General features: G+C 43.7%; 4 non-coding genes across 4 annotated transcripts; 2 read left to right on the top strand and 2 right to left on the bottom strand.

Moving 5' to 3' along the window:
• The first annotated feature begins 1128 nt into the window (after nt 1-1128).
• On the top strand, nt 1129-1201 carry TRNAA-AGC (transfer RNA alanine (anticodon AGC)). Its single transcript has one exon. It is a non-coding gene; the product is annotated as a tRNA-Ala (tRNA).
• A 5160-nt stretch (nt 1202-6361) lies between these two features.
• Nucleotides 6362-6451, bottom strand: TRNAY-GUA (transfer RNA tyrosine (anticodon GUA)). Its single transcript is given in 2 exon segments — nt 6362-6397; nt 6415-6451. It is a non-coding gene; the product is annotated as a tRNA-Tyr (tRNA).
• A 613-nt stretch (nt 6452-7064) lies between these two features.
• On the top strand, nt 7065-7137 carry TRNAA-AGC (transfer RNA alanine (anticodon AGC)). Its single transcript has one exon. It is a non-coding gene; the product is annotated as a tRNA-Ala (tRNA).
• Nucleotides 7138-9290: 2153 nt separating this feature from the next.
• On the bottom strand, nt 9291-9380 carry TRNAY-GUA (transfer RNA tyrosine (anticodon GUA)). Its single transcript is given in 2 exon segments — nt 9291-9326; nt 9344-9380. It is a non-coding gene; the product is annotated as a tRNA-Tyr (tRNA).
• Nucleotides 9381-9618: the final 238 nt, after the last annotated feature.

The raw sequence follows: 9618 nt of genomic DNA, 5'->3' as shown, positions 1-9618 counted from the left end.
AGCAAGTAAGAAATGCAGTGGCTCGTCGCCCTCGTAATGCAGAGGCTGTAAGCACTCAACTATGGGAAAGGAACAGTTTATACATTCACCGGAATCACGCATACAACGTACAGAACAGCGTACGTTTCAATAAAAGCTTAAAACAAGCAGCTATCATCATCAGCAATGGATCATAGCTCCGTAAGCAAGACAAAAGGCATTGGCTCATATCTCCGTATGTGACGAAAAATACAATGGCTCATACACCTGTAAGGCAGAGGCTACAAGCGCCCAGTAAAATGAAGCGAACAGTGTACACATTCATTGAAATCACACATACAACAAACAAAACAGCACACATTTCAATAAAGAACCCACAGAAAGCAAGTATCCTAACCATATATAAAGCCTTGCATACACCCCTTAAGTAGTAGTAGTGGTGGTTGACTCACTTCCCCAGAGCCGGGATGGTGAGTCAACGTTTTCTTGCTAGCAGTCACCAAACTGGAACATGTTAAGCATCTATGAATTAGTATCGTTAGACCTGCCGTTTATCTTAAACAATAATTACTTGTTAATTTGAGAAATTAGCTTAAGAATACGGAGGGGTTCATTAGTCCGTGCTTGCACACAGTCATCTGTGTCAAAACCATCATTATCACGTGCTTATCACTGCTTCAAGACGAAATAACTTCAACTAGGTATAAGAAAGAGATTACTTTCTCATGCAAAGGAGCTTAGCAGGAGTATGAAGATATATCAGGAAATACATTGTTATATCCAAGCAAAAGGACTCTCCCTGTGGTGGTGTTTGCTTACGTGACTCTACACCGATTGGTCGACACTGCTTTACCGTCAAGCGACCCACATACATATATACAAATATATGTTCTGGTGCTGGTTTATTGAATACAAGCACGCTCGTTTACGTCAATGTGGCAGACGATGTTCTGATCCCCACCGCAATCAAAAATGGTGTTCCGAGCGGTAGACTGTGCCTTTAATATGCGAAGCGAGATTCTCGCGGGAACCGGTCGGCGCCTCCCCCCCCCCCCCCCCTCTCGTCACCTCTGTCGTTCGCATTCCTTCGACCTAGTCTCACGCGAGGAGCACAATACGGTAGCAACTCGGTGACCGAGCGATCGTGTTGGGGGTGTAGCTCAGATGGTAGAGCGCTCGCTTAGCATGCGAGAGGTACTGGGATCGATACCCAGCACCTCCACGCTTTTGTTTCCGCCATTGAAACAAAAGAATAACAATATTTCTTTGAAACTGCTTCCGTACTCAGTTGTGAGAGATACGATGTAGACAATTTTGCGCAGATCGGGTGAACTTCAATGTTGCTCCTGTATATGTACTGACCAGAATAGCTTTCTGCATTTTTGTGAGCTTGGATAAAAGTAATGTTAGGGTAAGCGTGCTTATATAGTCCGAATAGTTGGCTGTATTAGAGGTGCTTCATGCATTATAAACGTTTATCCAGACATTTTTGCCAAGCCTCTTGTCAGATGTTGCGGAAGTCGACGCCCAAGCACTCCGTAAAGCTTGTTAACCAGAGAAGCTGAAACGTGCCACCCCGGTGTTTATCACTGAGTTAATCCCGATGTTTCAATAAACGGCTGCTCGGTACACTGCCGGATCCTCGATACGCAGTTGCTTCTTGTGCTCAGCTGCACGAGCTCACTTTTTTAATGATATGATATAATGGGATGTTGACGCACAATTTAGGCGCCAGCTACGCCTTAGCTCTTGAATGGGTCCAACCTACAACATGCAGGGTTCAAGATTACATAGGAAACAACCTTCTCATGCAAGCACCAGAAGTTGCCAAGTAACGTGTTCTTCGTAACACTATGACGTAAAAATAAAAGTGGTGCATACAATATACATCTGGAATAACTCCACAGGAATGTACAAGAAAGTATCAAAAATACAAATAACAATGTCACCAATTATACCGTCTCTAGTTAGCGGGTGGCGCATACATCGTGTGAATGCAAATAATAGTCAACAGTGCAGTGTCTAGTCAGTGGGTGGTGCATAAATCGTGCAAATGCATTATGTATACATATGTACATACGTATGTATAATGTATACATATATACAGAACAGAACAGCTAACATAAGATAATGCACAAACACATACATATATACAGCGACACTGAAATAAAAGGAATATTGAAGGTATTAATATCTGCCAATAATGCCGCTGTCTTAGAGAAATAGTTTAGAGCTTTTAAGCCGCTCTTCTGCAAGGCTGTTCTAGGCCAAGGGACCAAATTTTTCTCTAAACTAAAAGGTCGGAGATCTAATGTCATTAGAGTTGATTTAACGTGGCGTCTTGGTGTGTCGTGATGTGGGCAATCTAGAAGGAGGTGATGTGGATCTTCATCTACAAATCCAGAATCACATTCGGGGGTTTCCGCACGGCCAATGCTATGTAAGAAATGTTTTATGCACGCAGTTGCTAGCCTTACTCGATGTATTGGCGTTTCCATATTTCTGTCCAATGACAATGGAAATTTGAATTCAATAAATGGATCGATATGATCCAAATCAGAGTTTTATAATTCTGGCCAAAGCAAGTATTCCTCCACATTTTGAAAGACTTTGCCCTTATAACGCAACGTAAATCATTCTTTGATATTGGGAAGGAACCACATCGCCTTTGAGGTGTGCTTGTCGTACTGCTTCACAGGCTGATGTCTTGCCACAGATGTTGTAACGTCCTGGTATCCACTGAAATGCTATTTCATGCTTCGCTTCGCTTGCCTTTCTGAGGTATTTAGGTGTTTCGCATATTATGCTTTCACTGATGTTTTTTTTTTCATTTTATGGTGCAGATTGATGATAGTGCCGCCTATTAATCGCTGAAAATTACCCATTTTTGCGCATCTCTAATTGAAGTTATAAATTTTATCGCACATAGCGTTGGGAATTGTTCAGCCGTTGGGGATGAAGTCGCGCGCGCTAACTTAAATGATTCTTGTTTATTGAGGTGCCCTATTAAGAATCCTGAAGTTGAAGAGGTTGCTGCACTGAAGCCATCTGTATAGACGTGCCTGCATCCTGAATATCGCATATTTTTCTGTTGAAGTGCTAGTTGTTGAGCAGCTTGAATGAACATGTCTCTTTTTCTTAATATACCGTCTACCGACAATTCGATTTTGGGAAGCGTAAGCAGCTATGAATAATATTCGACGTCTGAGTTCCAAAATTCCTTGCTTGGTAATATATGGCACTTTTCCTTGAATTTCCTTATAAACATAGCTTCTATCTCGTTTCGTTATCTCTAGAGCCAATGGGTGGCTTTTATGCTGTAATTGCAGAGAAAATAATGTCGGCATGTTTCTGTAGTTCTCATAACTGGAAGCGGTAATTGGCGAACCTCAACTATCAAAAGAAAGGTAGAAGTCGCTCGGGGAACTCTTAGACATATGCGCAGTCCTCTAGCTAAAAGTATTAAATGTCGCTTTCGGACGTGTATTAAAGTCCGCGTAAGATGGGTATGGAATGCGCAATTTTTGGCGTATTAATGCATTGTAAACAGTCAGAATGAACCACGCTGATTTACCGCATGATGTGCCTGCATGTGTGCGAAGCACAGTCGCTATCGCATTGACCTCGTTTTCGAGGTTTTTATGTGAGTTGCGCAGGATTGCTGCCTATTAAGATTTAGTCCAAGAAATCGAAGCTGTGTGACAATCGTTAGAGGTTGTCCTTCAAGATTAAGGGTTAAATCTTTTAACTGCCTCCGAGTGAAGGTCAATACAGCTGTCCTTGCATGTAATAGAACGATTTCTCTCTTTTTCTATCTCATCTCTCTCTTTCTCTCTTTCCCTCTCAAACTAATGGTTAATAATATTTATGCCATCTTGCAATGCAATCTCAAGTAACTTAACATTAGTCCCAGATGTCCAAATCCACACACAATCTGCATACCGTGAAGGAAGGAAGCAAATCAACTTTATTCGAGGTCCTGCAGGCCACGAGAGCTTTGGGCCCTCATGGAGTGGGCGTCTCCCACGACGGAACCGGGAGGTTGAGTTTCCTGGCGGCGTCGTGGACCTGCTGGACGGCCCAGAGTTGGGGAGCGAGTTCTTCGCTCCGGATTGCTTCTTCGAATTTGCGCTTGTCAGTGAGAATCGTAACTGTGACGTCAGTCTTCTTGTTAAATCAGCCTGTTGTTCTGCCCGGGCTGCAGCATTGTAACGACGTAAACGAGCTCGCTCCAGCTTCTGGCCGCAGCATTGCTGATCGAAGGCTGTCTGCTCCTAAGGACTACGTATGACGCGTATTCTATCCATTTCGGAGCCGGAGAGAAACTGCTGCACGCGTGCTCAGCTGCGGCAAAGAGCAACGATGTCACTAGTGGCGCAACTAATACAGCACCACCTCGATATAATATAATCGGGATGCTCCCTATTAAGCAACAGTGATTTTGACGTCATGGCTTTCATCACGCCAGCCTTGTAGATGAAATTGCGGGTCAGGTAGCGTGACGTCATGGCTCGAAGTAAACAGGCCTTCGGCTATCTAGGTGGCGTTGGCTAATCGTGCGCCTCCTTTCTCTATTTTTTTCCTCCATGCGCGTGGGGTTACGCCTGAGGAGTTTTCGCTCTACAGGCGACCGACAGATGGATGTACGGACAAATGGACGGATGAATCGGCTAGTGGTATACAGCTTCGCTGTAAAACTCGAGTTCAGCGAATCGTGTCTCCGAAGGTATTTCCTGCGAGAGCATTTGCTCCGGAACTTCGTTCAGTGTCCCCAACCTGTCATATTTAAAAGAGGCCGCCCTCTTAAACATGACTGGTTACAAGATAGCCAAAGTGTCGACCTTAATGTGCCCCCAACATAGTGCAGTGCTGTTTAACTGTACGCAACAACGACAACAGGTCGACAACGATTGAACGAATGCGACAACAACGGCAGTGACTGCACGATTGCGATGAAACGACGACAGCGACATGACGACACCACATCACTGACTGTTAAAAAAAAAACTTTATTTTGCACATTCCCTAATCAAGGGCTATGCAGGAGTTGCTAGCTCTTCCAAACACTTATTGCACGGGCCACACGACACAGCCTATAGGAACTATTTTGCCACCGCGTGTAGTGGAGTGAGCCAGTGTTCAAGAGAGTTGAAATCGGTGGGTGGATGATTAAGCTCTAGTGCACAGGCCGTTTAGTGCAATCTGTCAGGTTTACATAGTCATCCTTACTCAACAAATGCTAACAAAAAACGCTGTCTTCGATACATACATCAGAAGGCAAATGTATTTTATGTCGTTTTATTACCATTAAAATTAACAGTGTTGGCTTGTGTTGCATTGTGTTTACTGTTCTTTGCGTTATTTTGTGAATTGCGTTCGCGTTAGCTTAATGTGCTAAACATTTCCTGAATGTATGTATTGATTGAATGCCTGCCCTCGTTGTACTCGTTATAAGTTCTAATTTTTATTACGTTATTCTTTATATTGACTCTTTTAATTGCTGTATTGCACCAGTGTACATTGGTACACATCCGGTCTGGAAACCCATGTACATGGGCCTTCAGGGACTTTCATGTTGTTTGAAGCGCTTTTCACCTGATGGAGCCCCAAATGCTGCTGGAAATAAAGAGAGAGAGAGAGAAACTAAGAGGAAAAGATAATGAGGTTAACCAAGGACGTGCCCAGTTGGTTACCCAACACTTGGGAAGTGGGAAAAGGGACGTACATATAAGAAGAAAAAAGAAAAATATTCGTCAGTCATTGACAGCCAGTCAAAGAAGAATTTCCACTGTCACAAGCATTCATGCAATCCAGTGTCCTTCAAGAAGTGCAGAAGGGCTCTTGTGGCCTTTTGCATGCAAGTATGCATAAGCCATGGTCCGAGAATATTTCCTTCTGAGAGCGCTCTGTTATCTAGCTGGTTGTGTTTCGCTTGTAAAATACGTCGTTGAGTGTCGCAGAAGCTGCTCTAGAGTCTTATCTCACCCGCACAAATTGCACGCCGCCGTTATGGCCATACCTATCAGGAATGCAATTTGTAAATGTGACACCCAACCACATAAGGGAGGCTTTGTGGTGGCGCTTTCTTTGAACGTGGGCAGAGCCAGGAGACTGCGATTCATACATGCGTATGGGTGGGGGGGTGAGGGGTCGCGTTGGAGTTGTAGCGAGTTGGACCGGAAACAATATTGCCTCAAGACGCAGTCCGCTTTAATTATTGTTAATTAAAGATGCTCCGCCGTTTATGAAGAGGGCCAGACCTTTTTTTGACCAGGAGAACATGACCACCCTTCTTTTATGAGAGGCGACCTCTGCATTTGTTGCTACATCACAAAGGAAAGTAAGATTCAGTTGATTTGACCCGTGGAGAGGGAAAAAAATATCCGTCGAGCCGGATTTGAACCAGCGACCTATGGATGCCTGTGTTGAATGCCTCTACAGTCCACCGCTCTACCAACTGAGCTATCGACGGAACGGCGACCGCAAACCTTAAAGAGCAGGCAGTGCCTGGGGACGGCATGAACCAATTAGCTGAAGGAATATGCGGCGAAGGATTGGTGCGAATCTGGTTCATTGGTGTCGTCGAATTTTCCCGAGCCCAGATTAACTATAACGTCGGCTGGCACCTAAGGGGACGCTAAGAAATTCTAACAAGATTTAAGGAAAAGATAGCGTATTCATTCCGCAGAATTGACGACTGTGGTCAAATACGTAACACCGGTGTATATAGTGTTTGCTTACGTGACTGTACAGCGATTGGTTGACACCGTTTTTCCGTAAAGCGACGCCACATGTTATTTTTGCACTCACATTCAGAGCCAAGTTAAGAATATATATCCAGGTTTATGAAGTATAAGCATTCTCGTTAAGTCAATGTGACAGAGGATGGTCTGATCTCCAGCGCAATCCAAAAACATGTTCTGAGCGGTAGACAATCCCTTCAATATGCGAAGCGAGATTCTTGCGGCAACCGGTCGCAGCCCCTCCCCCCTCCCTTCTCTCACCTCCGCCGTTCGCTTTCCTTCGACCTAGTTTCACGCGAAAAGCACAATACGGTAGCGACTCGGTTACCACGAAAAGGTGTCGGGGGTGTAGCTCAGATGGTAGAGCGCTCGCTTAGCATGCGAGAGGTACTGGGATCGATACCCAGCACCTCCACGACTTCGTTTTTTTTTTTTCGCCAATGAAATATAGCAACAACTTGGGTTTTTTTTCCTTTTTTTTTTTGCAAAGTGCCGCAATACTCAGTTGTGAAAAAGTTGATGTAAACACTCGGTTTTCTGCAGTTGGGGTGAACTGCAAAATGGTGCCTTTATGTGCACTCAACAGAAAAGCTTCTTGCATTTTTGTGCACATGGATAAAAGTAACATTCACATAAGATACGTTTAGTTCGAATAGGTCACTGTATTAGAGGTGCTTTATTTATTATAAAAATTTATCCAGACATTTTTGACAAACCTTCGGTGAGGTATTCTAGAAAAGCATTCAAAGTTCAGCTAATACTGTGTCTTCGAACGCCTTTACTGCGAGCGCATTTAATTTAATGCTTCTAGAACTGGTATTGAACGTGATAAGTACATACTTAGGCCTGATTATGTATCTTTACGTCTAGATCATGTGAATAAGGTAAGAGAAATAAAATGCAAAACCGAAATGCTAAGAATGTCTTTTTTCCCCCGGACGATTTCAATCTGGAACAGGTTACCGCAGGACTCTGTAACAATTCTGTCTAATGATGCATTTTTTTCTTCCTTGTTATAACATGTTCTTTGACGATGTCTGACGATGAATGCTTTGAATGCTGTCTGACGATGTATCTTTCTTTTTCTTCATTAAGATAACATATTCTGAAGTTGTGTTTCTCAGGATGTATATGTTGTGACGTAAATTATTTTGCATTTATTATGAAATGACTTGTACTGTTTGTTGTGTAAACTATTTGAACCCCCCCCCCCCCCCCCCCCCCACTGTAAAGCCACATTGGCGCTGTGGGTTCTGTAATAAATAAATAAATAAATAAAAATACATTTGCAACTTAGTTCAAGCGCCCCAACCTATTATCTTTAAACTGTGCCTCCTTCTTAATGATAACCGGTTACAATATAGCCAAATCGTCGACCTGTATCTGCCCCCAACGTAGTGCAGTGTTCTTAAACTCTAGGCAACCACGACTTCAGATCGACAACGGATCAATGAAAACGACAACAACTGCAGTGACTGCACATTGCGGCTGCAATGACGACGGTGACATGACGACGACACATCACTGACTGTTGAGAAGAAAAAAAAACTTTATTTGGCACATTCCCTAATCAAGGGCTACACGGGACTCGCTAGCTCTTCCAAACGCTTATTCCACGTGCCACACGACACAGCGCATAGGAGCTGCTTTGTTGCCGCGTGTGGTAGAGCGAGCCAATGTTCAAGAGATTTGAAGTCGGGAGGGTGGATGATTATGCTCTCCTGCAGAGGCCATTACGTGCAATCTCTCAGGTTTACATTGTCATTCTTGCTCAACAAACGTGAACAGAGAAGCATTGGCTTCGCTACGTACAGCAGAAGACAATTGAGAGATTGTTTTTCAACTCTTGATTAATGTTCTTGCTTCAGGTCTTTGTATTGCCATTACACTGATGATTGTAAGCTCTCTGTATTGTATATATTGTAATTTGCGTTATTTTGGGAATTGGATTCACGTGAAACGTCTTGCGTTAGCTTAATGTATTAGATATTTCCTTTATCTCTGCATTGATTCAATACATACAAACTTCGTCGTACTTTTTATAAGCCTTAATTTTTATAACCTTATTCTTTACAATGACTTTATTACTGTACTGCGCTATTGTACATTTGTACACGTCCGGTCTGTAAACCTCCTGTGGTCCCAAATGGTTCCTCAGGAAATTTCATGTTGTTGGCAACCGCTTCTCGCCTGAGGAACCGCCAATTGCTGTTCGAGATAAACAAATAAGTAAAGTGACTTTCTGGTGGCGCTTTCTGGGCGTGTCGGCAGAGCCACGAAAATACGATTGATATATGAGTATAGGCGTAAGGGGGTGGGGGAAGGGGTTAAGGGTCGCGTTGGACTTGTAGTGAGTTGAACCGGCAATAATACTGCCCCAAGAGGCAGTCCGCTTTAACTATTGAGAATTAAAGATGATCCGCAGGTCATGAAGAGGGCCAGTCCTATCTCTGGCCAGGAGAATATGACCATCGTTTTCTTACGAGGAGAGGTGACGTCAGCATTTGTTGCTACTTCACAAAGAAAAGTAACATTCAGTGGACTTGACCCTTCAAGAGAAAAAAAACATCCGTCGAGCCGGATTTGAACCAGCGACCTATGGATGCCTGTGTTGAGTGCCTCTACAGTCCACCACTCTACCAACTGAGCTATCGACGGTACGGTAACTTGAAGCCTTAAAGGACAGGCAGTGCCTGCGGACGGCGTGACCTAATTAACTGAAGGAAGATGCGGCTAAGAATTGGCGCGAACACTGGTTCACCGATATCGTCGAATATTTTCCGGGTGAAGAGTAGCTTGAACGTCGGCTGGCACATAAGGGAACGCTAAGAAATTCTAACCAGATTTAAGGAAAAAATTGCGTATTCGTTCCGCAGAATTGATGACTGTGGTCACA

This window comes from Dermacentor andersoni, chromosome 6 (assembly GCF_023375885.2).
Source record: "Dermacentor andersoni chromosome 6, qqDerAnde1_hic_scaffold, whole genome shotgun sequence".
In the NCBI taxonomy this organism is placed as follows: domain Eukaryota; kingdom Metazoa; phylum Arthropoda; class Arachnida; order Ixodida; family Ixodidae; genus Dermacentor; species Dermacentor andersoni.
This window is presented reverse-complemented; position numbering and strand designations above follow the sequence as displayed.